Genomic DNA, 27,682 nt, shown 5'->3' on the forward strand with positions numbered 1-27,682 from the left:
AATGAATCTTATAAACGGTCATAAATGCTTTTTTTTTTCAGCTGGTGGAGGTAAAGATTATGTTTTTCAAAAAGTGAGACAAAGAGCACCTGGAACATGATACGTCTCCTCACAGAGGCCTGTGATACCACCTGTAATGTTGCCCTGCTGGCTCTTAACCAGAACTTGTTTAAACCTCTAGATCTTACTGCAGTTTTATAGGGACTACACGGGACAGAAACGTGGGCAATTGTTTTTAGGGCTATAGTCAGCAAATTCCAAACTGCAGGTGTTTTATAGGACAAACCCGTTTCTTCAACAAATAAACGGTAATGAGGGGAAGAAAGGATGGAGGGGACACCTGTAGATAAACAGAGACTTAAGTGATTGAACCAATAATGATTATGGTGCTGATTCTGCCAAGCATAATGAAGGAAAACATGTGAGACAATCTGGAAAATGCGGGTACAGATTAATTTATGCTGTTAAGAAGTTATTGTTAATTGTTTTCAGTGTGGAAATGATATTATGGATACATTTTAAATGAATATCCTTTAGAGATAAGTACTGAAGGCAAAAGGAGAAGGGCGCAGCAGAGGACAAGATGGTTGGACAGCTTCACCGAGTCAACGGACGTGAATTTGAGCAAACTCAGGGAGACAGTAGAGGACAGAGGAGCTTGGCGTGTTGCAGTCCAGGGGGTCACAAAAAGTCAGACATGACTTAGTGACTGAACAGTCACAATTGAAGTATTTACATATGCAGAGAAATAAAGTCTGGGCTTTGCTTCAAAATAATCCACTAAGGGCTGTGGGCAGGAGTAGAGATGAGACAGGACTGGTCATGCATTAAAAACTGTTGAAGCTGAGTGTTGGGTAAATCACGTTTATGAGACTATTCTACTCTCTGTGTGTTTAAAATTTTCTAAGTAAACCTTTTTAATATTACTCCTCAAACTGTTCGTTTTAAATGGAAGCATTTTGGGAATTCCTTCGCCATCCAGTGGTTAGTGCTCGGAGCTTTCCCTGCCTTCGCCTGGGTGCGGTCCGTGGTTGGGGAGCTAAGATCCCCCAAGCCACGTGGTGCAGCCAAAAAAAAGAAATAAAATGGATTTATTTTATTGTATGTAAATATAAGATATATGTATGTAAATTATACCATAATCAAGTTTATTTAAAAATTAATTTAAAATGAGTAAGAAGAGTTTTCACATTTTGCTCACATAGTGTCAAACGGTAATTTCAGAGGTTGATACTACCTGACCCCCCGAGAGTGGGAATGATCTGACTTGTGCTGCATCGCCCATCCCCCCACACACACACTTAAAATGAACTTTTATCATTTGCATTTCTGGTGTTGCTCTAGCATCTCTTTGACTTGAATTCTGTGATAGGTTTGTTCACGTGTCTGCCATCCAAATGGACATTCCTTTTGACGCTAGAATAAGTGATGCCGGGAAGGACGTGTAGCCATCGCCAGTGATAATCATTGAGCATTCATTTAGCTACATTATCACAGTCAGGGAAGCTCAGTTGAGTTCTAATATTTATTTATTTTTCATGCAGTCTACCAAGCAGCAAACCAGTAAGCCAGTCCGAGTTGAGTGTATTCTTCGCTCCAGGCACTGTGCTGAGTCCTGGGTTTACAGGGATGAATGTGATCGGACTCCCGGGGTGGGAAGATGCTCATGGATGCATGTAATTTCAGCAGTGTGACGAGCGCCGTGGTGATAAAGGTGGGTGCAGGACACCGCGGGGGCTCCATTTACATTGTGCCCTGGTGCCCTGCCCGCCTCCCTCCCTCTCAGCTCCCTTCCTCGCCTGTTAAGTCTGATGAGTCAACCGGCAAAATGTCAGGCAGATTGGGAAAGGCAGCTGGAACAGAAGGAACATCGCTTTTGCCCTGTGGAACTTGTTACTTTTTTCTTTTAGATCTCAAATGCGGAGCTAAATTTATCATACTACATTGTGTTGACATTGTAGGATCCCTCTGGGGTTATTATTGTCATGGTTGTCATTTACCGTCATCTCCTGGTCCGGTCCCCTATTCCTGTTAATTTCTTCCCTGATGCCTTTAATATTTACCCTTGAATATGTTTGTATCCTTGTATGATGTTTTTTGTAAATTTATCTTAAATAATACTGTATCACATTTCTCATTTTGACCCTCTTTTCACTTAAAACTATGTTTTTAAGTTTTCTCCATGTTGTTGGATTTGTATTGCATTTGGCTCCTTTACTGTATTTTATCACTAGCATCTACCTTGTTTTATTTCTCTGTTTCCCCCTAGAGATGGATGCTTAGCTTGTTTTCCAGCTTCCTACACTACAAACAGTGCTCTGATGAAAGACCTCATGTGTGTCTTAGGAGCTTGAACAAGAGTTTCTCCAGCTAAATACCAACAAGCCTGTTAGTTCCCTGAGTTCACTCACACTTAACTTCAGGAAGCATGAAGTTAAACGGCTAAGCATGGCCGCTCCCTTTCTACTCCCACCACAAAGTGCAACACTCAAGATCTGATTGTCAGACTTTTGTCAGTTGATGGATGTAGCATGTTATTTTGTTTGGTTTTGTTTTTTTAAGTTATTTGTGTATTTGGCTGCACAGGGGTCTTAGTTGCAGTACGTAGGATCTAGTTCCCTGAACAGGGATTGAGCCTCTTGTACTGGGAGCGCAAGTCTTAGCCATCAGACCACCAGGGGTGTCCCCTGTTATTTTAATTCTTGTTCCTCTGATTGTTAAGTGAGGATGAGGATCTCTGTGCATACTACAGGGATATATAAAGGGATTTCCCTTTTATGAATGACCTGGTCATATCCTTTTCCCATGTTTCCAGTGAAGTTCCTCATAGGTTCCAGGTTTTAACCCTTTAAGTGAAAGTGTTAGTTGCTCAGTCGTGTCTGACTCTCTGAGACCCCAGGGACTGTAGCCTGCTGGCTCCTCTGTCCATGGGATTCTCCAGGCAAGAATACTGGAATGGGTTGCCATTCCCTCCTCCAGGAGATCTTCCCAACCCAAGGATCAAACCCAGGTCTCCTGCATTGCAGGCAGATTCTTTACTGTCTGAGCCACCAGGGAAGCCCAAGAATACTGAAGTGGGTAACCTATCCCTTCTCCAGGGGATTTTCCTGACCCAGGAATTGAACCAGGGTCTCCTGCATTGCAGCGGATTTTTTACCATGAGCTACCAGGGCAGCCCCTATGAATGACCTGATCATATCCTTTTCCCATTTTTCCAGTCAAGTTCCTCATAGGTTCTAGGTTTTAATCCTGAAAGTACTTGGTCCTGTCTGACTCTTTGTGACCCCAGGGACTATAACCTGCCAGGCTCCTCTGTCCGTGGAATTCTCCATGCGAGAATACTGGAGTGCGTAGCCATTCCCTTCTCCAGGGAATCTTCTTGACCCAGGGATCGAATGGGTCTCCCACATTGCAGGCAAATTCTTTACTGTCTGAGCCATCTTGAGTTAGTTATTAACGATGCAGCTGTCATCTCCTGGCCTGACCCATCTGTAAACTTTGTTCATAGTGTCCTTTATTCAGCAGAAATCCTATATTTCTGATACCTTAAGAAACCCTTTCCTATCCTCAGGTCACTAAGAAACTACCCTGTATTTTCTTCTAATTAGAAGAAACACATTAGGTCTATATGTGTCTTGTAAATTTGCATCTTCAGTTTGGTTGTTTCATCTCTGAATTTGTGTACTCACTGCCTCCCTCGTAGCTCCATCTGAATGTCTTACAGATATCTCAAGCTTTTTGCTCTTTCATACTGTTCATGGGGTTCTCAAGACAAGAATACTGAAGTGGTTTGCCATTCCTTTCTCCATTGAGAGTTGGACCATAAAGAAGGCTGAGTGCCAGAGAATTGATGCTTTCAAACTGTGGTGCTGGAGAAGACTCTTGAGAGTCCCTTGGACAGTAAGCAGTTCAAACCAGTCAATCCTAAAGGAAATCAACCCCCAATATTCATTGGAAGGAACGATGGTGAAGCTCCTATACTTTGGCCACCTGATGCGAAGAGTGGACTCATTGGAAAAGACCCTAATTTTGGGAAGGATTGAGGGCTGGAGGAGAAGGAGGCAACAGAGGATGAGATAATTGGATGGCGTCACCAACTCAATGGACATTAGTTTGAACAAACTCAGGAAGATGGGGAAGGACGGGGAAGCCTGGCATGCTGCAGTCCATGGGGCCGCAAAGAGTCGGGCACGACTGAGCAACTGAACAACATCTCAAACTTTAAGTTGCTAAAACAGATCTCTTTATTTTATCCCTTTCCCATTAAAAAATAACAACGAACTCTCGCAGTCTTTACTCATCTGAGGAAAATGAATGGATGGTACCACCATCCACCCTGCTTCTTAAGCTGATAACCTTGAAGGCCTCTCTGCTGCTCTCCTTTCTCATGTTCCCCCCTCCAGTCCATCAGCAAGTCCTGTACCATACAGCTCCCGAAGAGATCACAGATCTGTCACTGTCTCTTCAGTTCCACCCGCCCCTGCCCTAGACCATGTCTGGACCATCATCTGTCTTCTGGGTGCCAGTCGTGGCCTCCCTGCTTTCAGGGTGGCCTCCCTCCAGTTCTTGAGCAGCCAGAGGAGCCTCCCCCAGACACTGGGCAGAGCTCGGCACTTCCCTGTTTAAAAAACCTCGGATCCTTTCCAATCAGAATAAAACACAGACTCTGTTTACCTAGCCTCGGGACCAACACAGCCCCTCTGTGTATTCATCTAACCTCATCCCTTGTTCTGCTCCAGCCAGACAGGTCTGCCCTTTGTTGCACTCTGAGCCTGATTCTTCCTGAGGGCATTTGTGACTCTCTTCTGGAATGTTCTGCCACTCGCAATTTGCATGGCTGGTTCTTGTCTGAGTTCTGAGCCTTTCCTAACCACTCAGTCTGAATTAGGACACTTGCCCCACTGTCCTGTCTCCGTCTTGTTTTGGGTTGTCATTGTTGCTGTCTGATGGCGTGTTATCTCTCGGGTATATTCACTACTCCACTCCCTCACCCCGCTTTACAGCCCGCTTTCTGAGACTGGGGTGCCGGAGCCTGTGTCCTTCATGGCACTGGTGTTTGCAGCGGTCCTCTAGATTTGCTGGCAGTTAGGAGCTCTGTTTCGAATGAATGAATGGGCTTTCGAGGCGCTGTCTCTTGCAGCGAAGAGTCCCACGTGTTCGGTGTGCTGCTGGCTGGAGGAGCTGCTCTCGGCTTCTCAGGGAGAGGCAGGCAGCTGTCATTTCAGGGCACCTGCGATTAGGTTCTGGCTCTGCCACTTACTGGTTTTGAGGCCTTGAGCAAGTCACTTATCTTTGCTAGATGTGTTCTGTCATTTATGGAGCAGAGATAACAATGCATATCTTACTGATGTTCATGATCGGTTGTTCCAGTCATGTCGAACTCTGCGACCCTATGGGCCATAGCCCACCAGGCTCCTCTGTCCATGGAATTCTCTAGGCAGAAATACTGGAGTGGGTTGCCATGCCCTCCGTCAGAATCGTCCCAACGCAGAGATTGAACCTACGTCTCTTAGGTCTCCTGCGTTGGCAGGCGGGGTCTTTCCCACTAACACCTAGCAGGCACCCGGCAGTGTGTGCCCCCAACCCTGTCTCACAGCAAAGCTGCCCCCCTGAATTCTGAAAGCCCATCACCTGCTCTGGGCCAGCTCCTAAACACCGGTGTCTGATGTAAAAACAGTATTTCTAGGGGATTTCTTGGCGGTCCAGTGGTCAGGACTCTGCGCTTTCACTGCTGAGGGCTCTAGTTTGATCCCTGATAGAGGAACTAAGATCCCACAAGCCACACAGCATGGCCAAAAGACAAACAAAAAACCGTATGTCTTACATGTAGTCATGTCATATACATGTTAAGCCAAAATTGTTAAAATTGCACAGATGAATTACTACTCCTGTTTCACTGTAGGAAGAGGGGAGAGGAGTCAGTCCCCGGGACATCACCTGATGACACGGGAGACACCCTGTATAGTCTCAACTACGAAACCAGCTTTTGCCCTTTCTGTCTATTTTATGTGTTCATTTTTCTGCTCCCTTTCTTCTCTCTTCTCTGCACGAACCCTCAGCCTTCTTTTCTCTTGCTTTCCTCTTTGGCTTCTCTTGTGGATGCCGGAGGCCTCACTGCTGACTGACACTTGGGGTTGAGAACGCTGCCTACCCTCGTCCAGGTCATCAGAACAGCCAGTGAGACTCCACGAGGCTCCTGGTTTGTAATGTAATGTCATACAGGTCAAGGGTCTTGGAAAGATTCTGCCTGCGAGCAGGTTTGGGGGAGGAGGGCCACACAAAGTTGCTTCGGAATAGATTGGCTCGCTTGTGTTGTCCAGGCTCCGATATTCGGCAGATCTTTTTGTGAAATGTACCTTAAAGCAATACTTTCTGCCTTTTTTTCTTTTTTTTTAATTGTGAATCTGTAGAGTCTAATGGGGAAAAAAAAAAAAACCCAGACCAGTAAAACGGTTACACCAGTAATATTTGTCTGGGTTAAGTGTGATACTGGGTGAGACCTTTGGCTTCCTACTTTTTCAGCCACCTGTGAAATACATCCCGTGTTTATTCTCATTTCTCAGAGATATGAAGAGCTAGCTTTAGCACATCCGTGAAACATACTTATCCTTGAGGTCACTGCTCCAGGCCTCTCAGCCCTGCCCTCGCCCCAGATCCCTTTCCACTTCAAGCTCCTGCCCCGCAGCCTGGCTGCGAGGGGCTTCAGCAGGCTGGGTGCTGCTAGAGGATGGCCCGGGGGTCAGAGCAGCAGGGGCTCCTGGAAGACATTCCTCCCGCTTTCCCTCCTGGCGCTCCTTCCTTCTGGGCCCGAAGTGACGCTTTATCCCTGCCCTTTCTGATCTGGACAAGCAAATACAGAAGCAGATGGCAGATAACTGGTCTTGTTTGTTTTTGTTATTTTCCTCTCAATCGCCTGGCTCTGAAAGAATTTCCAGTGGTTTATAGCTTAGTGTAGTTTTCCAAGGTTGGGAGCATCCTCTAAGACAGTCCCACCTGGAGCAGCCAGGTTGTCCTGGCTGACGGCGCCCCCTGATGGCCCGTGGAGAGCGCGGCCACGGCGCCGCCTTCCTCTGTTCCCACTCTCACCGGGGTCTTCTCTCCCTACCCGCTTTTGACGCACTTTTGTTCCATCTTGCATTTTAGATAATTATGCATCAGCATAATGTAATAAATAAACCCTCTTTATTATTATAAATAATAAACCCTCTTATCTCCTCTTCGGGTTTCTTATTGATTTCTCTGTTACCCCAAAAGCATCTTGTTTTTTGTCCCCATTCGCTCTTTTCATTGTATTTATGTATTTTTTTGGTTTACTTTTAATTTCTGAACAGAAATAAACAAAAAACCATGATACACAACGTTCAAGCTCTGTGTCACAGGCGGAAAGAAGCAGGGCTTGAGGCTGTTGTGTCCTGCCTTAGACAGGACAGAAATAAACCCACGAGACCCCAGTAGAGGGAACCAGGTAGGCCAGGGCCACTGGGGCTGCTGCTGGGGGAGCCATGGGGATCTTTTCTTTATGCTTTTGAATTAAAAGCTTTCCCCCATCATGGCTAAAAAGCATTTAGTGGCATGTCCTTATTAAGGCAAAAGGAAGCCCCAGATTTTGAAGTGAAATTAGGTGCCACAATAAAGACTCACTGTGGCCAACTTCTAGAGCTCTTGAGGTCCGTCAAGAGCTGCTTTCAGAGCCTTTCTTCTTTTTTTAATATTTATTTATTTGTTTGGCGGCACTGATCTTTGCTGTGGCACACAGGATCTTTCTGGTTGTGGCATGCAAGCTCTTAGTTGGGGCTTGTGGGATCTGGTTCCCTGACCAGGGATGGAACCCGGGCCCCCTGCTTTGGGAGCACAGAGTCTAGCCACTGGACCACCAGGGAAGTCCCTCCCTTCAGAACCTTAACAGATTTTTGTTCCTCTTCTCAACCTCTTTCAACTAAATTTGCTTTGTCCACAGTATTAGAATTCAAAATAAATAAAACGCTTCTTCAATTTTATTTTACCTTATCAAGTACAAGCATTCTTGTGGGATTTTCTGCCACCTGGAAGAGGTGCTGATGCTCAGTGTCTCAGATACTTTGTGGATTCACCATGTCCAGCCTGAGAGGCTGGCTGAGGAGCCTGATTCCTCCTGGCTTTCCTTCTCCAGCTCTCCACATTTTTAGTGCTGTTTCAAATTCTACCCAGCCGACTTGCAAAACTCGCTTCTGGAATATAGCCCATTTACAAGCTGAATTTTTGTTTGTGTTTTTCAGCTCATAATCAGACTGTAGAGAAAGCGACATTGACATCTACGGATCTCTCATGGGTTATGCGTCATGAGTTTTATGCAACAAAGAATGACCCTGCTGAGATCTCATACTTAGCTCTCCAGCCCTAATTCACTGTCTTTCAAAACCCTTCTTTTGCTTCTAGTAATGAAGGGGTAGAGAAGGCAATGGCACCCCACTCCAGTACTCTTGCCTGGAACATCCCATGGACAGAGGAGCCTGGTGGGCTGCAGTCCGTGGGGTCACTAAGAGTCAGACACGACTGAGCGGCTTCACTTTCACTTTTCACTTTCATGCATTGGAGAAGGAAATGGCAACCCACTCCAGTGTTCTTGCCTGGAGAATCCCAGGGACGGGAGAGCCTGGTGGGCTGCCGTCTATGGGTTCGCACAGAGTCGGACATGACTGAAGCGACTTAGCAGCAATGAAGGGGAAGGAGTAAACAGAATTGGCCAACACCTCACCACAAAAAAACCCCTCAAAGTACTGCTGAGGACAGCAGTCACGAGTCCACAAATCATTTATCCTGTCCCTCCCGTTTCCCCTCCCCGAGAGAATGCTGTACTTAGAGTGAAAAGTGAGGAGCACCATGGTTGCCAGTCTTTCTGGCGTTGTGAGTGCCTCACGTTATTTGATTTTGTGCTGTTAACTTTCCCAGAGGTGATGTCGTCTTTGGGGCAGGATTGTATAATTTCGAAGTTTGATGGAACCTCAAAGGTCGTGTTGCTTTGTTTCCCACCTTACAGGGTCCTCCCTTCCAAAAATTTCCTAAAAGTTGGCCAGTTAGCCTTGGCCTAATTCTTAGAAAGTTCTTCTGTATGTTCAGCTGACATTTAAACTCATGGGAATTTCCACCATCAACCCCGAGTCAGCCATTTATAGAACCTATGACTCAGTTTTTTTCACTCTTCCATAAGAGCGCCTTTCAGCTACTGGGGGCCAGCCCTCAGCCTCCTGAGTCTTTCTGGGCTGAGCATCTCTGGCATGTTGGGCTTTTTTCTTGATGATTTGGGGAGTTTTTACCCTTACGTCTTTGCTCTGAGTTGTCAAACTTCCCCTCACGTTGTCATTTTTCTTCAGGCTTTGTTTACAGTGGTGTTTACCATGCAGATTTGTGGGGGGTTTGTTTTGGTATTTTGTTTGCTTGGTTGGTTTTTTCTTTTTTGGCCGTGCCACACAGCGTGTAGGATCTTAGTAACTCTACCAGGGATCAAACCTGCACCCCTGCATTGGAAGTGCTAAGTCTTAACCACCGGCCTGCCAGGGAAGTCCTGATCTTTTTTTTCTTAGTGTAATAAAATGTATCAACTTTTTAAAAACAGCCTCTGGATTTTATATCCTTTGGATTTTGTTCCTGCTTAGAAAGACCTCACTCACTTTGAGGTTATCTTAAAAATATTTTCCGCATACTTTCTTCTTGTACTTTAATGGATTTGTTTTTAATGTTTAAATCTTTGATTCCTTCTGGAGTTTATTTTGATATAAGATGTGAGGTGGAGTTTCAAATTTATTTGTTTTTCCAGTGAGGTACCCAGTTACTCCAACACCATTTATTAAATGATTCATTTTCTCCCACTGATTTGAAATGCCTTATGTTAAATTCATGATATACTCTTGGACTTATTCCCAGGATTTTTCATATGTTTTGCTGCCAAGCAAGCCATCACCCTTCTTATACCCTTGTTATTAAAATTTTTAGCTGAAATGTAAAACTTTTAATATACTTATTATAGTTCAGTGTTCAGCCTGTCATCTGGCCTGTCAGGATGGCCTGATTCTTGCTTCTTGCACCAGCAGCTTCTTGCTTTGTGCCATCTGCAGGTTAATAAGCATCTCTTTTATGTCGTTATCCAGGTCATTGATTAAAAGGGTGACAAAAATACTGATCAGTGTAGGGCTGTCCTTTGAACATCGGTGGAGGGCCCCTGTTCATTCTTTCCCATATCAGAGATGCGACATGATATGTTAGAAAGACCTTGGGATTTTAGTATTTTTGCAAGACTTTATTTGTGTATCCCTTATTTTCATTGTTTCTCAAACTTTAATGTGCATAGGAATGACCTGAGAATCTGGTTGACGTGCAGATTCTGACTCACTAGCTCTGGAGTTGGACCAAGATTCTGTACTTGTAGTAAGGCTCCAGTCCATGCTGGTGCTGCTGGTCCGTGGACTCACACCGTACAGGACGGAGACCAGGGTAAGTCCAGCAGGCTTCTCTGGCTGCAGTATTTAAGGAGGCGCTTGCTCTGATTTGCTCAGGTGCCAGTCCTCCTCTTTACCGCATGGACCATAGCCTGCTGGGCTCACTTGTTGTTCAGTCTCACTACTGTTGAACTAATCTCTTCCTTTTCAAGCAAGTTGCCCTAGTGATTCTCAGACACACCAAAGTTAGAAAAGAGATTTAGAAGTTCTGACTTTTGGAATTAATTTCTTAAATAAATCCTATTGTGAGTTAGTGCTTACAACCGAGAACATCATGGAACCTTTAGCTTGTCTGATGTGCTGAGTCCCAAAGACTGACAGCGGTTGCTCAGATAGTGCCAAACCATAGGTAAAAGAAGCCTCCTTGAATTTGGCAAAACCAGTCTTCACCCCTGTAATGATGACTCTCGTAACATGGACTCAAAACCAAGCTCTTACATGGCATTGAAAGCTTCATTGACAATGTGCTGCAGGCCAGTGCTTCTCAAATGTTAATGTGTGTGCGGATCTCCTGGGCGTCTGGTTAAGATACAGCTTCTGATTTGGTGGGTGTGGAGTTCTGCATCTTTCATAGGCTCCGAAGTGATGCTGAAGCTTCTGAGCTACGGCTGCAGAACCCAGAAACAGGGAGAGTTCTGACTGACCTCTAGCTAAGAAATCTTCCTAAAGGTATTGGTTAGGAATGTTCGGGGAAGTTCTTCATGGATTTTATTTCAGAAAGCAAGGAAGGAAGCTTCTATTGTTTCCCCTTTCTGCTATGACAAACAGTGCTGCAAAGACTATGTTCATCACGCCCACTGTCTTGTGTGCGTTATATGTTCTGTTGTCCGTGATGCAGCCGTGTTATTCCACTTGATAAAGTCTTGAAAGGTATTTATCTTGAACTTTTTATATACTTAATGCAATATTATTTTTGTATCTTTAAGTTACATCTTGGTGGATATGGAAAGTATTTTCTCATCGCTAATGTTATTAACACCGAATAGATTTAAAGTACTTTGTTGCTTTTGTTCAGTTGCTAAGTGTGTCTGACTCTCTGCGACCCCATGGACTGCAGCACGCCAGGCTTCCCTGTCGTTCACTATCACCTGGAGTCTGCTCAGATTCATGTCCATTAAGTCAGTGATGGCATCCGACCATCTCATCCTCTGTCACCCCCTTCTCCTGCCCTCGATCTTTCCCATCCTCAGGGTCTTTTTCCAATGAGTTGGCTCTTAGCATCAGGTGGCCAAAGTATTGGAGCTTCAGCATCAGTCCTTCCAGTGAATATTCAGGACTGATTTCCTTTAGGATTGACTGGTTTGATTTCCTTGCTGTCTAAGGAACTCTCAAGAGTCTTCTCCAGCATCATAATTCAAAAGCATCAATTCTTTGGCTCAGCCTTTAAAATACATATATATGCATAAGATATATATATGAACGTGTGTGTGTGTGTGTGTGTGTAATGCTGCTTAGTTGCTAAGTTGTGTCCAGCTCTTTTGTGACTCCCCATAGGCTGTAGCATGCCAGGCTCCTCTGTGCATGAGGATTTGCAGGCAAGAATACTGGAGTGGGTTGCTGTATCCTTCTCCAGGGCATCTTCCTGATCCAGGGATCAAACCCGTGTCTTCTGCACTGGGAGACAGATTTTCTACCACTGAGCCATCAGGGAAGCACTCCCCCCCACCCCCATACACACACACATAGAGAGAGAGTTTTTCTAGAACCCAGGTAGAATGTGCTCATCTCTTATGAATCAGCATCTTATGAAAAAAGAGGAAGTAAACTATTTATGTCTGATGTAAACCTGGTGCTTTCTATAATTAAGAGCTATTAGTTTAAACCAAACAGGACTGGAACTCCTGAAAAGGAAGAGCAGGGAAAGTTCAAGTCAGCTGCCATCTAACACTGCTTGCCGTGTGATTGCACTCACTTCACATGCTAGTAGGGCTATGCTTCAAGCTAGGCTTTAGTAGTATGTGAACCGAGAACTTCCAGATGCACAAGCTGGGTTTAGAAAAGGCAGAGGAACCAGAAATCAAATTGCCAACATTCATTGGATCATAGAGCAAGCAAGGGAATTCTAGAAAAACATCTACTTCTGCTTCATTGACTATGCTAAAGCCTTTGACTGTGGATCACAACAAACTGGAAAATGCTTAAAGAGGTGGGAATACCAAACCATCTTACCTGTCTCCTGAGAAGCCTGAATGCAGGTCAAGAAGCAATATTTAGAACCTTACATGGAACATGGACTGGTTCAAAATTGGGAAAAGATTATGTCAAGGCTGTATATTGTCACCCTGCTTATTTAATTTATATGCAGAGTACATCATGCAAAATGCCGGGCTGGATGAATCACAAGCTGGAATCAAGATTGCCAGGAGAAATATCAACAGTCTCAGATAGGCAGATGATAGCACTCTAATGGCAGAAAGTGATGAGAAACTAAAGAGCTTCATGCTGAGGGTGAACGGAAAGTGAAAAAGCTGGCTTTAAACTCAGCATTCAAAAAACTAAGACCATGGCATCTGGTCCCATCACTTCATGGAAGTTAGAAAGAGAAAAAGTGGAAGCAGTGACAGATTTTATTTTCCTGAGCTCCAAAATCACTGCAGATGGTGACTGCAGCCATGAAATTAAAAGACACTTGCTCCTTGGAAGGAAAGCTTGGACAAACCTAGACAGTGTATTAAAAAGAAACAACATCCCTTTGCCAACAAAGGTCTGTCTAGTCAAAGCTATGGTTTTTCCAGTAGTCATGTATGGATGTGAGAGTTGGCCCATAGGAAGGCTGAGCGTCAAATAATTGATGCTTTCGAACTGTGGTGCTGGAGAAAACTCTAGAGAGTCCCTTGGACTGCAAGGAGATCAAGGCAGTCAATCCTAAAGAAAATCGACCCTGAATATTCATTGGAAGGACTGATCCTGAAGCTGAAGCTCTAGTCCTTTGGCCACCTGATGCAAAGAGCTGACTCCTTGGAAAAGACCGTAATGCTGGGAAAGATTAACAGCAAAAGGAGAAGGGGGCAACAGAAGATGAGATGGTTGGATGGCATCACCGACTCAATGGATATGAGTTTGAACAAACTCTGGGAGATGGTGAGGGACAGGAAGCCAGCACGTGCTGCAGCGCACGGGGTTACAAAGAGTCAGACATGACTCAGTGACTGAACAACAGCAGCGTTCTATGAGAACAGCCCTGAGACGCTGCACTGATCTGAATGATGTCCAGTGTTCTTACTTTCTCTCCGGTTACACGTTAGCCACCTTCACTCAAAAAACCCCAAGTTCCCCTAAATGTTGTTCGTATCTGGAATTCCATCACGGAGAAAACAGAGTGACTCACATCCTAAGTTTAGTCTACACTGACTCGGCTGTTTGACTAGGCTAGAAATTCTGTGATTTATAGGTGAGTCAGGTCATTCCATCCAGTAAAGGCCGTTCGAGAGGCTATTCTTCCTGATGCAGCGTTTTCGACTGCAGTCAGGTGGCTCTGTTAATGAAAAAACCAAACAAGAGGAGTGATTTCCCTCCCGAGCAGTATTAGATTATGGCGTTGTCAAGAGTCTTGCAATTGAATTACCTCTGTGCAATCCACCCCACCTTATCAGTTAAACTCCACTTGTAATGGACTGCTGGCTTCCGGGGACGCTGTGTGGATTACTTAAAACCTCTTGCTGTCTGGAAGTGACATGATCTGCGGCTTCGGGTGGCGTATTCCTTCCTCCCATGCTGGCTGGGCCAGGCTTATGCTGGGAAAACATCCTGGAGCAGCCGCTGAGCTGAGGAGCGGGGGGCGTGTGGTCATTTCATCGCAGTGCCATCAGTATGTCCTCAGCTGGACCGGATCTGGTCAGGCCAGCGACGGCTCTGCTCCCTTGCGTCAACAGGTCACATGGTACCACCCACCCAAGGGAAGCAATGAATGAGAAATTCCCTTTGCCACGATGTTTGCCCAGATTAATGTATAATACTTAGTCTGGGAAGTCTTGGGCTGCTGAAGACTTTTGCGAAGAAATGCCTTTTAAGAAATTTCAAAAGTGATTTGCAGTTCATTGAGGATGGGGTATGGGGAATAAATGCTTTTTTAGGAACTCAGTGTCAACACAATAACAATGTTGAAGAATGCTTTTAGGACGCGTGGAGCCATAGAACTAAGAATCAGAAATCCTTGAGCTTTAACTCCTGTTTGCCTCTGACTGATAACTGACTGTATTTAGCCTTTTCTCGAGTCGGACTCTAAGAAAACAAACAGAGATGAACAGATAGCAGCGATAGTACATGTTTGCTGAATTACCAAAGCAAGCCGAGTGAGGGTTTGCAGTTGTATCAGGGTAAGTTCCAGCAGTAGACTGCAGTTTCTATTCCACAAAGATACTGTATCACACTGGGAGAGGAAACAAGGTTTATGAGCGTGATGGAAAATAAATCCCAGGCTTGTTATTGGTACAAATCAACATAGAAGCTCCCTAGGTTCTTCACTGGGGATTGGTTAACCAGCTCTCAGGAGCCCGGTGATTCGAGATGCCGGCCAACTCGAGCGTGCATGTCTTAAGGGAAGGACACCAGGAAGTGGCTGAGCACCTTCTTTCATAGAAGAATGAAGGTGAAACTTGCTCCTGGTACCCAGATAAGACCTGAAGGAAACCCAGGTGTTTGGTTTACTTTCAGACCTGGTAGACTTTTGTCTCGTTAGTCACTCAGTCATGTCCAACTCTTTGCGACCCCATGGACTGTAGCCCGCCAGGCTCCTCTGTCTGTGGAATTCCCCAGACAAGAATACTGGAGGAGGTAGCCATTCCCTTCTCCAGGGGATCTCCCTGACCCTGGGATTGAACCTGGGTCTCCTGCATTGGCAGGCAGATTCTTTACTGTCTGAGCCACCAGGGAAGAATTGTAGAGCCATGTTTTAAAAAGTTATATTTTGCGTCTTCCCTGGCGGTCCAGTGGTTAAGACACCAGACTCCCACTGCAGAGGGCACAGGTTTGATCCACAGTCAGGGAACTAAGATCCTGCATGCTGCATGGTGTAGCAAAAAAAAAAAAAAAAATAGGAAAAACAAAAAGTTGTATTTTGCTCTCTCAGGACCTAGAAGTACATGGTGTAATAGTGTAGGAAGACAGCTAGGCATGAGGAATGTTCACTTGCCTTTATGACCCCAGATTTGACTTATAATGTGGTGTCATGTCACGGGGCCGTGTCATACACTGGAGATCAAAGAAGATTTAGAAAATAGCTAAGGACAGAGGCAGGACTCTGGTAAGGGGAGTGAGGAAGTGAGCAAATCTCTCCTCGATAAACAATGATAAACTGGACCAAGTTGTCAAAAACAGCCACTTAAGGCCTGCGGAAGTAGAACTCATGGCCAGCAGCAAATCGAGAAGCATTTATCCATAAGAAGCTGCTGACCTTTAGATAAGGACGGTGGGAGTTTCTGATGTTCTTGGTCTGGGACTACTCCCTGCCACCCCCACGTGGTTAATGTACCAGTTCCGGCTGCCGGAGGAAACCCGTTTCATTTGGAGCAGAAGAGGCTCTGTTTCTCTGACAAGAAAAACAGCCCACTGCCCTCGTCAGTGAAAGTTATGGTCTCAGTGGCAAGTGGACAGGCAGCTCTAGCTGCCTAAATAGCCGTCCCACTCGGGTCAGACAGCAAACCACAGTCGACTCAGAGCCTTAGCCGAGGTCCTGGAAACGACACAGCCACAGAAAGGCTCAAAAAGCTCTCCACGCATCCCTGACCAACTGGAAGCCGTGTACACCCATAGGTAAGACTTGAGGGGCCCCAGGCTCTCCGCACAGCCCCCATCAGGTGGGCAGCTGAATGTACAGAAGAGATCCAGGAGGGTCTGGCAGAAAGTCACACTGGGGGCAGACCCAAGCTGTGTGTTCTTAACCCTACACAGATCGATGTGCAGCACTTAGGAGCCTGGCTGGCCCCAGATGTGTGAGCATGACCTTTAACCAATCGTTGGCTGGTCACTAAACCCTGCAGACTCAGGGGCACCCCCTAGGAATTCAGGTCTAAAAACAGAAATGAGAATTAAAAGAAAAACATGCCCTGAGTAGACATACCATGGCTACACACCATGAAGGAGACAGTCTGCTGATTTCCTCCAGAAAAATTACTCACAGGGAAGGGTGTCCATTTAATCAATATAAGCTATAAAATATGAACAGTAAGGTCTATTTGGTTAAAAAAGGAAAGCGAGAGAAGCACAGAAGTATCTGCTCAAAGGGTGGGGTACACAGAAGCACACACACACATTCACATACACATACACGTTTTTCCTTGGATTTTTAACAGTGAGCTTCCTTAGAGGTTTATAGGGATGTTTCTTTCACTTTGCTATATATTTTGAAAATAGGTATTTTTTCTATAGTGTAAATACTTTGTAAACACACACACACACAAGTAACCTACAGCATAACACTAACTGTGATTTAGAATTGTGGGATTTACTAAATCAAGTGCTTAGTTTATAAGCAGCACCTTACCTTCTACCTCCCACCTCCTGTGTTTCTCCTATTTTTTTTTTAACATGTCTAGTTAGTACATCAGAAAAATATTGGGCGCAAAGCTGATGAACTTATTCACATTTCTTCCATCCCATTCCTATGTTCTATTTTATGTTTCCTCTATATTAAAATAGGAAGCACAGTCCCAAGACTTTTCTACCTTTGACTTTATTGCTTGAAACATATGAACTGCTTGACTTAAATTTCTAAAAACAATCAGATCTTTCCCATTGAGATTGTTGTTTGTTATTTTAAAACTTGTATTACTTATAAATGTTTTGTATAGTGCTGTGTTTCTTAAAGGTAAGATGTTATTTTAAAAAAATCTAAAAAGTATATTGAGTTGTAAATTATTCTCAGTTGGATTAGGAAATTGCCAGTAGAGGAGACAGACTGAAGTGGTTGCTCAAGCCCTCCCACAGATGATAATTAGCAAATCTGGACAAAATAAAAGAAACTACTAAAAGCACCCAAAAGCAGAAGCTAGAGGAGAAAAAAGTTGTAATTGGAAGGAGTAGGACTTGCAGACTTGTGGGTTTTTTTGCCTAACGGTGTGCTTCAGTCCCCACGGTGGCTGCAGTGGAAACGACGGGGGAAGACTGAAACCCGACAAGGCAGAGGTGGCAGAGGTGACAGAGGAGGAGGTCAGGAATGGAGAGCAGGGGAAATCCTGGAAGCAAGAGAGAGCTGCAGAAAGGGTGAGGCCCAGTGGCTGAGTGAAAACTCTGCCCAGATCCCTGGTTGACTGTTGCATCAGTCAAGATTCTCCAGAGAAACAGAACCAATAGAAGATCAGTAGGTAGGTAGGTAGAGATAGATTACAGGAGTTGACTCACATGATTATGAAAGTGGAGAAGACCCACTATCTGCAGCCTGCAGTTGGAGACCCAGGGAAGCTGGTGGTGTAATTCAGTCTCAATCCAGAGGGCTGAGAATTAGAAGGCTGATGATACAAGTCCCAGATTGAGTCTAAGAACCCAAAACCCAGGGATGCCGATGTCCGGTAGCTGGACAAGACGCTCAAGCAAAGAGAAAGAACAAATTTGCCCTTCTCCCACCTTTTTGTTCTATTTAAGGCCCTCAGTGGATAGAATAATAACCACCCACACTGGGGAGGGCCACCTGCTTTACTCAGTTCACCAATTTAAATGCTCCTCTCTTCCAGAAACACCCTCAGACACACCCAGAAATAACGTTTCACCATCTAACTGGACACCTCCTAACCCAGCCAAGTTGACATGTGAAATTAACCATTAAAACTGTTAAACTCTAAATGTGCAGGAGAGACCCAGGGACCCAGGAAAAACAACAAACAGGGAGCAGCCAGAGAGAAACTAGTCCTTGAAAGATAAACCTATACTAGCTGAGATCTGTAAGTTTGATGGCTTTTTTTTTTTTTTTTTAACTGAGTTAATTCCTAATCTGTACATAGTTTAGGCAGGAGAAAGCTGGAGCCTTACTTGCTTGGGGTGTCAGAAGACAGACCTTGAGGCTGACAGAACAGCTAGAAAATTAGAGGGAAATTATAAAAACAAAAATCCCAGAAAGTGTGAGCCCTTAATCTGAGTATAAGGGTCCCAGATCTTTGGCTGTCTGCCAAATTACACAGGTGCAGGGGAGCCCCCAGGGAGCCAGTCTAAAAAAGTAGTAGTTAGAAGCTGTAAGAACTGAGTGAATTTATCAGCTGCTGCATACTCAGGACCCCACTCCAGTACTCTTGCCTGGAGAATCCCATGGATGGAGGAGCCTGGTGAGCTGCATTCCATGGGGTCACAAAGAGTCAGACACGACTGAGTGACTTCACTTTCACTTTTCACTTTCATGCATTGGAGAAGGAAATGGCAACCCACTCCAGTGTTCTTGCCTGGAGAATCCCAGGGACAGGGGAGCCTGGTTGGCTGCCATCTCTGGGGTCTCACAGAGTCGGACACGACTGAAGTGACTTAGCAGCAGCAGCAACAGCAGCATGCTCAGGAAAGACCAACTTGTAGTTTGAATCTAGGCAAGTTAACTGCCTACTACAGTTAAAAAAAAAAACAAAAACCTTAGAAGGGCACAGCAGAGTTCAAAGTTGCCACAACACCTTATATACAATATCTGGTTTTCAACCTGCAATTACTAGACATATAAACAGGTAAGTGTAACTCATACTCAGGAAAAAAGAAAAAACCCTCAATAGAAACTGGTTCTGAGTGTCTTAGTGGGTACACATGTTGGATTTTTTAGACCAAGTCTTCAAAGCAGCTGTTATACAAATGACCAAAGTGTTACAGCAAAATATGATCAGAAGTAAAGGAAAAATAAGTGAACAGATAGAGAAGTTGCGGCAAAGAAATGGAGCTAGACCCAACAGGCTACAACTGAGGGTTCACATGCTGCAACTAAAGATCCCACATGCCGCAACCTGGCTCAGCCTAGTTTAAAAATGATCTATAGATTTAATACAATTTCAGGAAAATTTCTGCTTTATTTTTGTTGCTGAAATCGTCAAGTCCATTCTAAAATGTGTATAGAAATGCAAGAGAACTAGAATAGGCTGTTTTAAAAAACAGTTTTTAAAAGAACCACAAAATGAGAGAATTTGACTTGCTTGTAGTCCCGTAAAGTTACAGTGATAGAAAAAGAACAGATATATGAATAAATGAGACAGAATAGTCCAGAAACAAGCCCACACACACGCAGATCCAAGCGCACAGACAGCTGATTTTCAGCAGCAGTGTCAAGGGAATGCGATGGGAAAAGGAAAGCCTTTTCAAGAAATGGTGCAGGACCAACTGAATTTCTGTATGGGAGAAGATGGACACTAGCCCTTACTTTAATCTCCTGTGCAAAAAATAACTCAAAGTGGATCATGGGCCTAAAAGTAAGAATTAAAACTATAAAGCTTCTGGAAGAAAAATAAGAGAAAATAGGCGTTGTGACTTTGGGGCATGAAAAGATTTTCTAAATACAATGCAAAAAGCACAGATCATAAAATACATGAGTGCTAAAGTGGATTTTACCGAAATTTAAAATGCTGGTGTTTGAGAGTACAGTTGAGAAAAAGCAGGCCATGGTATGGGAGAAAATGGATGTAATCTGTGTATCTGACGAGGACGATAAAGAGGTCTTATGATTCAATGGCAAGATGTTAATTCCATTTTTAAAATGGGCAAAAAGATGTGAATGAGTACTCTACAAAAAAAGATACACTAATGGCCAGGAGTTAATAATATCTTCCATAATTAGTCATCAGGGAAAAGCAGTTTTCAGCCACAGTGAATTACCATGTACACCCACTAGCACAGTTAAAATTTAAAAGACCAATAATACCAAGTGCTGGCAGGTCTGTGGGGCCAGTGGGGGGTGGTGGGGGGAGGTGGTGGGACTCCATGGGATTGCAAAGAGTCGGACATGACTGAAGCAACTGAACACATACACACACACACACACACACACACACACACACTTACCATAGGACCCAGTAATTCCATTCGTAGAGTTTAACCTTAGAGAAAGGAAAACAAAAGTACACACAGAGACGTCTCTGTAAATATTCATAGCAGCTTAAGTCATCGCAGCCAGAGACTGGAAACAATCCATGTGTCCATCAACAGGTGAAGGGATGAACAAATTATGGTACAGCAGCACAATAAAATATTACTCAGCAATACAAAGGAACTGCTGATAACACACCACAAGAAGAAAACCAGTAGCAAAGAGGTGCATATTGTATGATTCTACTTATATAAAAATTGGGAAGATGCAAACCAGTATATAGTAACCAGGAGGCAGATCGGTGGTTGCCTGGGGCCTGGAGGAGGGGGGGGTACCGATTGCAAAAAGGCACAAAGGGACTTTTAGGGTGATGGAGATGTTCTTTATCTTGATTGCGGTGGTGGTTGCTGCTAAGTCGCTTCAGTCGTGTCTGACTCTGTGTGACCCCATAGACGGCAGCCCACCAGGCTCCCCCGTCCCTGGGATTCTCCAGGCAAGAACACTGGAGTGGGCTGCCATTTCCTTCTCCAATGCATGAAAGTGAAAAGTGAAAGTGAAGTCGCTCAGTCGTGTCCAACTCCTAGCGACCCCATGGACTGCAGCCTACCAGGCTCCTCTGTCCATGGGATTTTTCAGGCAAGAGTACTGGAGTCGGGTGCCATTGCCTTCTCTGCGGTGGTGGTTACACCATGTTTATTGTATGTAAGCTTTATGTTTATTGTGTATAAATTATATCCCCCAATAAAAGTTGGTCTTGAAAAAACCTTCCCACTATTTAGAAAAGGCTGGTCACCATTCCTCAACTCGAGGCTGCTGCAGCAGGCTGTTTATTCTCTTTTTTGGAACCTCTGTTTTGTTCGGATATCAGGTTCCTCCTTGTGGTCATGTTCTTCTAGGAAGACCGATCCTATCCCAAGTTCTGATAATTCAGCCTCATCTTGATGATTTTACTTCCACAACTACTTAGGAGGGTGCATGTGACTCGGTTCTGGCCAGTGGCAGATGAACAGAAGTGTCATGGGAGTGACTTTTAGAGATGACAGTGAAATGGGATAGATCATATCTCCTCCTCCCCTAACCCCACTGAAATGACAGTAAAGGATTTTTTTTAAGGTGTAAACTATGAGGATGAAGAGAAAGGCAGAGTAGGTAACAGTGGGTCAGAATTTTACTTATAAAATTATGAAAACTGAAAAGTAACTGCATACGTGATAAGGAACTTAGGTTTCAATGTCTCTGCTCTGAGTATTTGCAATGGAGGGAGGCTAATGAGAAGCAGGCCAGTTTTCAACCACAACTAGACAATGTTCTACAATAAGTTTTAGGAAGCTCTGACTGTGGGATATACTTTGGGGCTGAAAACAGAAATACTGGTTGAAAGTCTGAAACGTGGCAGTTAGCACCCAGGTCCCCATCCCACCCTTTCAGGTCACTACTGCTCTGCCATTCCTGCCAGACATGGGAAGTTTAGTATCTGGAGAAATTGAAACAGAGAGAATATGTGTGTGAAAGTCGAGTCTGGGGGAAAGTGACGTGAAAGTGAAAGTAGCTCAGTCGTGTCCGACTCTCTGCGACCCCACAGTCCGTGGAATTCTCTAGGCCAGAATACTGGAGTGGGGTAGCCTTTCCCTCCTCCGGGGATCTTCCCAACCCAGGGATTGAATCCAGGTCTCGTGCATTGCAGGCGGATTCTTTACCATCACTAAGTGGTGTCCCACTCTGCCACCCCATGAACTGCAGCACGCCAGGCTCCTCTGTTCTCCACTGTGTTCCAGAGTTTGCTCAGATTCATGTCCATTGAGTTGGTGATGCTATCTAACCACCTCGTCCTCTGCCTCCCTCCTCTCCTTTTTGCCTTCAGTCTTTCCCAGCATCAGAGTTTTTCCATTGAGTCGGCTTTTCACATCAGGTGGCCAAAGTATTGGAGCTTCAGCATCAGTCCTTTAAAATAATATTCACGGTTGATTTCCTTTAGGATTAACTAGTTTGATCTCCTTGCAGTCCAAGGGACTCTCAAGAGTCTTTGCTAGCACCACAGTTCAAAAGCATCAATTCTTTGGCACTCAGCCTTCTTTATGGTCCAACTCTCACATCTGTACATGACTACTGGAAAAACCAGTAATTTAACCAGAATTTAAACATCTCCAGATATTTAAAGAAAGCCTGCTCCTCAAAAATCAAATTCCTCAAAGAGGTATTGCATCGAGTAAATAAGAACAGGATGCTGTATAAGCAGACTATTTAGGAATGCTCTCAAGGATTAAAACTATCACTAAGTGAAGTTGTAAGTTGAAGGTGAGGAAATCTGGAAAGTAACACAGTCCAAGAGGTAGACAATAAGACAGAAAAAATTAGAAAATTAAAGAATATCTAGAAAGCCCAATAGCTGGCTAACAGGTTCTAGAAAGAGAAGATGGACAGGACACTGTTGCAGAAATAATGCAAGGTTTTCTCAAAAGTCATGGTCTTTAGAATGAATAAAACCCTCAACAAACTACATTATTGTGAAATTTGAGGACATTGGCAGCAGATTTAAAATCTTCTGTAGAGAAAGGTCATATAAAAAGGATCTAAAACAAGTAGCATCAAGCTGCTTAACAGCAGCACTAGAAAGCAAAAGGCAATAAATCAGTGCCATCTAAAGCCTGATGGAAGTCTTTCAACCTGTGATTCTGTGCTCAGCCGCACTGTCAGTCGAGAGTGAAAGGAAAATATTCTCAGAAATGTAAAGTCTCAAAACACTTACTTGCTGTCTGCCTTTTCTCAGAACACCTAGAGGATGTGATCTTTCAAAACTAGAGAGTAAAGTAGGAAAGAGAAAGACCTGGAATTCAGGGAAAAAAGGAATACGACGCAGGCTATGTGAGGAACCCTCAGGGTATTGGTGAGGAAAAGTCCCAGGGTGACAGCTTTGCAACTGGCCCAGGTCAGACTGACCCTAGGTTCCAGGAGGTGTGTCTTATAGGGTAAGTGGGACTCAGAGACTATGTGTAGTATATCATGTGATTGATTATATTGAGAGGAATCTTAAGAGTTCTGTTTGAGAATTAAAAAAAAAAAAAAAGCGGTCTCCTCCAAATGTTGAAGTTATATAAGAAAAAATATATAATCATAGCATACGACATGACTGAACAGGATAAAATATCAGAACAATAGTCATAATCATGTAAGTACTAAATATTGATTTATTAATATACCACCATGTAACTGTCGTGGGGGATGAAGGAAGGGTGATGTGTGTGTCTTTCTTTGCGTGGTGTCAGAGAGCTAAATTTTAATCTCGTGTAGGAGGGACTCAGTAGATATTGTCTGAAATTGGAAAACTTAGATAGATATAAACTTTATATAGAATACTTGTATCTATCTTTAGAAATAGAAAGTTGAAAGTAAACACCAGAAGAATTGAAAAGGGAGTGTCTCTGGAAAGTGAAGAGGGATTAAAGGAGGAAACGGTTTTGTTAATTAAGCTTTGTAGCACCATTTGATCTTTTCAATAATGTACACCTGTTAGTCTAGCAGCGTTAGTCCCTCAGTCGTATCCGACTCTCTGCAACCCCACACTGTAACCCACCAGGCTCTTCTGTCCATAGGATTCTCCAGGCAGGAATACTGGAGTGGGCTGCCATTCCCTTCTCCAGAGGATCCTCCAGACCAAGAGACTGAACCCAGGTCTCCTGTATTGCAGGCAGATTCTTTACCATCTGAGCTATTTTGATACAAATAAAAATTAAATTAACAAAGAGACCTAAGAAAGGAAGTCCTTATTTTCTGCCTCTGGCTGTTGGTGTGTGATGGCTACTGAGGATGCGATCACAGCAGTTGACAGCTGTTGTCTACCCACAAGGAAGCAAAATGAGCTATTGTGCTGTAAATGACAAAAGGCTTGACTCTTTCCCTTTACGTCCCTATTTTCAGAGTAAGTTAGTTCCCTAGCTGCCTTCAGAGTTGTTCTGTGTGTTGTGAACTCAGAGGTTTCTGTTTATTGGATGTTTTTCAGTCTGTTGCCATCGTCGTTCATTTGGGTGCTCAGACGTCACCTCTTTGGTTGCCGTGGTCTCGTTCACAGTGGCTTCCGAGTCGTTGGCTGTGACCCCACAATATCAAGGAAGATATGATATCTTCCTTTCTGGCATGACAAGATTTTCTAGGCTCATTTTGTGCTTTTTCTGTCCCATACTTAGAATCAGTTACTTTCCTTTGAATGAGAAATGGTATTTAGAGACCGAAGTCTGTATGACTGCTACTGAGATGATTCTTCCAATGGTCAGAACTAAACAATACTTTTTGTTTCCTTTATGAGTAATCATGATTTCATATTGGTAGTTTCAACTGAAGTTACAATTTTCAGAGGTTTTAAATTTATTTGTCCTTTATTACGTTTATTTTATTCTGAAAAACTTAAGTAATATTAACATGATTACTCATCCTAAACTGTATGTAGTAGTTTTAAAGTAATACTGTGTTGTTATTAACAGTATGAATGTGAAAGGCGCTCAATCGTGTCCAACTCTGCGACCCCGTGGACTGTAGCCCGCCAGGCTCCTTCTGTCCATGAAGTTCTCCAGGCCAGAATACTGGAGTGGGTAGCCGTTCCCTTCTCCAGGGGATCTTCCCAACATACGGACTGAACCTCTCACGCATTGCAGGCGGATTCTTTACCATCTGAGCCACCAGGGAAGCCCAATTAACAATATGGTGGTTATTCATTACAGGTTAAGGTTTCTTTACAGTTCTTTTTGCTGTTTAGTCTATATCCCACTTGGAATAAGACTGGTTTCCTTGGCTTATATGAACCAAGAACTGGTCCCTCAGCTGGGGAGGGCTCTTCCCGTGGGACCTGACTCCACATTTGTTTTTACCTCTTTTTGTTCAATTATAAAGGATCTGTTGACTTTCCAGTGTGAAATACGAGAACCTAATGTATAGCACTTTATGTCCTTTCTTCTTCCTTCCTCCTGCATTTGGAAAGTGTTGAATATATTTTCAGGGGTTTTTTGTTGTTGCTAACATTTATAACTTGAAATGTTTCGGTTATGCTTTTCACTAATGGCATTACCTTTAGTTAGTTTTTTTCCCTCCCACTTTGAAGTTGAAAAAACATAAGTAACTTTTGTCATTATATAAACATTGTGACTATAGCCCCACAACTCTCAGTACTTGCAGTGCTAAGATTCAGTTCAGTTCAGCTCAGTCACTCAGTCGTGTACAACTCTTTGTGACCCCATGAATTGCATCACACCAGGCCTCCCGGTCCATCACCAACTCCCGGAGTTCACTCAGACTCATGTCCATCGAGTCAGTGATGCCATCCAGCCATCTCATCCTCTGTCATCCCCTTCTCTTCCTGCCCCCAATCCCTCCCAGCATCAGAGTCTTTTCCAATGAGTCAACTCTTCGCATGAGGTGGCCAAAGGACTGGAGTTTCAGCTTTAGCATCATTCCTTCCAAAGAAATCCCAGGGCTGATCTCCTTCAGAATGGACTGGTTGGATGTCCTTGCAGTCCAAGGGACTCTCAAGAGTCTTCTCCAACACCACAGTTGAAAAAGCAGCAATTCTTCGGCGCTCAGCCTTCTTTACAGTCCAACTCTCACGTCCATACATGACCACAGGGAAAACCATAGCCTTGACTAGACGGACCTTTATTGGCAAAGTAATGTTTCTGCTTTTGAATATGCTATCTAGGTTGGACATAACTTTCCTTCCAAGGAGTAAGCGTCTTTTAATTTCATGGTTGCAGTCACCATCTGCAGTGATTTTGGAGCCCAAAAAATAAAGTCTGACACTGTTTCCACTGTTTCCCCATCTATTTCCCAAGAAGTGATGGGACCAGATGCCATGATCTTCATTTTCTGAATGTTGAGCTTTAAGCCAACTTTTTCACTCTCCACTTTCACTTTCATCAAGAGGCTTTTGAGTTCCTCTTCACTTTCTGCCATAAGGGTGGTGTCATCTGCATATCTGAGGTTATTGATATTTCTCCCGGCAATCTTGATTCCAGCTTGTGCTTCTTCCAGCCCAGCGTTTCTCATGATGTGTTCTACATGTAAATTAAATAAGCAGGGTGACAATATACAGCCTTGACATAGTCCTTTTCCTATTTGGAACCAGTCTGTTGTTCCATGTCCAGTTCTAACTGTTGCTTCCTGACCTGCATACAGATTTCTCAAGAGGCAGATCAGATGGTCTGGTATTCCCATCTCTTTCAGAATTTCCCACAATTTATTGTGATCCACACAGTCAAAGGCTTTGGCGTAGTCAATAAAGCAGAAATAGATGTTTTTCTGGAACTCTCTTGCTTTTTCCATGATCCAGCAGATGTTGGCAATTTGATCTCTGGTTCCTCTGCCTTTTCTAAAACCAGCTTGAACATCAGGAAGTTCACGGTTCACATATTGCTGAAGCCTGGCTTGGAGAATTTTGAGCATTACTTTACTACCATGTGAGATGAGTGCAATTGTGTGGTAGTTTGAGCATTCTTTGGCATTGCCTTTCTTTGGGATTGGAATGAAAACTGACCTTTTCCAGTCCTGTGGCCACTGCTGAGTTTTCCAAATTTGCTGGCATATTGAGTGCAGCACTTTCACAGCATCGTCTTTCAGGATTTGAAGTAGCTCAACTGGAATTCCATCACCTCCACTAGCTTTGTTTGTAGTGATGCTTTCTAAGGCCCACTTGACTTCACATTCCAGGATGTCTGGCTCTAGGTCAGTGATCATACCATCGTGATTATCTGGGTCATGAAGATCTTTTTTGTACAGTTCTGTGTATTCTTGCCACCTCTTCTTGATATCTTCTGCTTCTGTTAGGTCCGTATATACCATTTCTGTCCTTTATCAAGCCCATCTTTGCATGAAATGTTCCCTTGGTATGTCTAATTTTCTTGAAGAGATCTCTAGTCTTTCCCATTCTGTTGTTTCCCTCTATTTCTTTGCATTGATCACTGAGGAAGGCTTTCTTATCTCTTCTTGCTATTCTTTGGAACTCTGCATTCAGATGCTTATATCTTTCCTTTTCTCCTTTGCTTTTCACTTCTCTTCTTTTCACAGCCATTTGTAAGGCCTCCCCAGACAGCCATTTTGCTTTTTTACATTTCTTTTCCATGGGAATGGTCTTGATCCCTGTCTCCTATACAATGTCACGAACCTCATTCCATAGTTCATCAGGCACTCCATCTATCAGATCTAGGCCCTTAAATCTATTTCTCGTTTCCACTGTATAATCATAAGGGAT

The 27,682-nt window shown here is 43.9% G+C and overlaps 1 protein-coding gene across 3 annotated transcripts in view; it reads left to right on the top strand.

Moving 5' to 3' along the window:
• PACS1 (phosphofurin acidic cluster sorting protein 1) overlaps positions 1-27,682 on the top strand; it is a 149,795-nt gene that overhangs the window by 52,834 nt on the left and 69,279 nt on the right. Inside the window, exon 1 of one of the 3 annotated variants that reach the window (XM_059882903.1) lies at positions 16,103-16,223. The exons of the other annotated variants lie outside the window; for them this stretch is intronic. The gene's annotated coding sequence lies outside the window, so the exon portion shown is untranslated. Of the gene's footprint in view, positions 1-16,102; positions 16,224-27,682 lie in introns of those variants that run through there. 3 annotated transcript variants of the gene reach the window in all.

The sequence above is a fragment of the Bos taurus genome, chromosome 29 (assembly GCF_002263795.3).
Source record: "Bos taurus isolate L1 Dominette 01449 registration number 42190680 breed Hereford chromosome 29, ARS-UCD2.0, whole genome shotgun sequence".
NCBI classification, from domain to species: Eukaryota; Metazoa; Chordata; class Mammalia; order Artiodactyla; family Bovidae; genus Bos; species Bos taurus.